The 1,938-nt window shown below is 47.0% G+C and overlaps 1 pseudogene; it reads left to right on the top strand.

Moving 5' to 3' along the window:
• Window positions 1-1,936, top strand: part of LOC100952385 — an 11,095-nt pseudogene extending 9,159 nt beyond the window's left edge.
• The last annotated feature ends 2 nt before the right edge of the window (window positions 1,937-1,938 follow it).

The raw sequence follows: 1,938 nt of genomic DNA, 5'->3' as shown, positions 1-1,938 counted from the left end.
TGAGACTCTGTTTCAAAAAAAATAAGAATGGAAGTTAAAATACAAACCCACGTGTACTCCAATATCCCTCTGCTGACTGGAACATTGTGTCTTTGTTTATTCCTTTTAGTGATTTTCAACTTCCCTGGCTCAATGTTTGGATGAAGTCTTATGGTTTGTTTTAGGTCTTAAATCCTTTAAAAACATAGCCTTCCATTCTCAGGCCTTTATTTCCTTCTTTTTGTGAGAGAGTCACTCAGTTGCCCTTGGGTTGAGTGCCCTGGTGTCATACCTTATGGCAACCTCAAACTCTTGGACTCAAGCAATTCTCTTGCCTCAGCCTCCTGAGTACTTTGGACTATAAGCATCTGCCACAATGTCCAACTGTTTTTAGAGATGGAATCTCCTGCTTGCTCAGGCTTGTCTTCACATCCTGAGCTAAGCAATCCACCTGCCTCAGCCTTCCAAATTGCTGGCATTACAGGTGTAGGCCACTGTGTCTGGCTCACAGGCCTTTCAAAAATAAAATGACTTGAATGAAATTTCCTTTCACAATAGAGATTTAGGAGAAACAAATTAAGAAGGAACCAGTATGTAGGAGAAAAAAATCATGAATATGAAGAAATATGTCTGGTAAGGAACATTAGAAGGAAAGAGAATAAATTTGTGTAGGACAAAACCCAATAAAACAACTTTTGTCCCCTACCTTGTCCAAGCCTTGTCCTCTCCTCTTCAGACATCATGTCCTTCACTACTCATTCTACCACCTTCTTCAGCAATTACTAATCTCTGGGATCAGTCCAAGTGCCCAGTTACAGTGTCTGCTGCACCAGCAGTGCAGCCAGTGTCTATGCAGGCATTGGGGGATCCAGCTCCCAGATCTCTGTGTCCCACTCCACCAGCTTCTGGGACAGTTGGGGGTCTGGGGCCCTGGCCATGGGGATGGCCAGGTGTCTGGCAGGAATAGGGGGCATCTACACCAAGAAGGAGACCATGCAAAAACTGAACGACTGCCCAGCCTCCTACCTGGACAGAGTGAGGAACCTGGAGACCAATAATTAGAGGTTAGAGAGCAAAATCTAGAACACCTGGGGGAAGAAGGGGTACCAGGTCAAAGACAGGGCACATTACTTCAAGACCATCGAGGACCTGAGAGCTCAGAACTTTGCAATTTCTGTGGAAAGTGGCCACATCATTCTATAAATTGACAATGCCCATCATGCTACTGATGACTTTAGAGTCAAGTATGAGACAGAACTGGCCATGCACCAGTCTGTGGAGAGCACCATCCATGGACTCCAAGGTCATTGAAGACACCAATGTCACTCAACTGCAGCTAGAGACAGAGATCGATTCTCTCAAGGAGGAGCTGCTCTTCATGAAGAAGAACTATGAGGAGGAAGTAAAACTCCTACAAGCACAGATTGCCAGCTCTGGGTTGACTGTGGAGGTAGATGCTCCCAAATCCCAGGACCTGAGCAAGAACATGGCAGACATGCAGGCCCAGTATGATGAGCTGGCTTGGAAGAACCAAGAAGAGCTGGCCAAGACCTGGTCCCAGCAGTTTGAGGAGAGCACCTCAGTGGTCACTTCACAGTTTGCTGAGGTTAGAGCTGGTAAGACAATGCTCATAGAGCTGACGCATATAGTCCAGTCCTTGGTGATCCAACTGAACTCTATGAGAAATCAGAAGTCCAGGTTGGAGGACAACCTGAGTGGGGTGGAGGCCTGCTATGCCATGCAGATGGAGCAAATCAATGGAATCAGAGCTGCATTTGGAGTCAGAGCTGGCACAGAGCTGTATTTGGAGGAGTGCCAGGCCCAGGAGTATGAGGCATTGGTGAACATCAAGGTCAAGCTAGAGGCTGAGATCGCCACCTACTGCTGCTTGGTAGAAGATGGGGAGGGCTTCAACCTTGGTGATGCCCTGGAAAGCAGCATCTCCATGCAAACCATCCA

The sequence above is a fragment of the Otolemur garnettii genome, unplaced genomic scaffold, assembly GCF_000181295.1.
Source record: "Otolemur garnettii isolate 467f Iridium unplaced genomic scaffold, OtoGar3 scaffold00305, whole genome shotgun sequence".
Lineage (NCBI taxonomy): Eukaryota > Metazoa > Chordata > Mammalia > Primates > Galagidae > Otolemur > Otolemur garnettii.
This window is presented reverse-complemented; position numbering and strand designations above follow the sequence as displayed.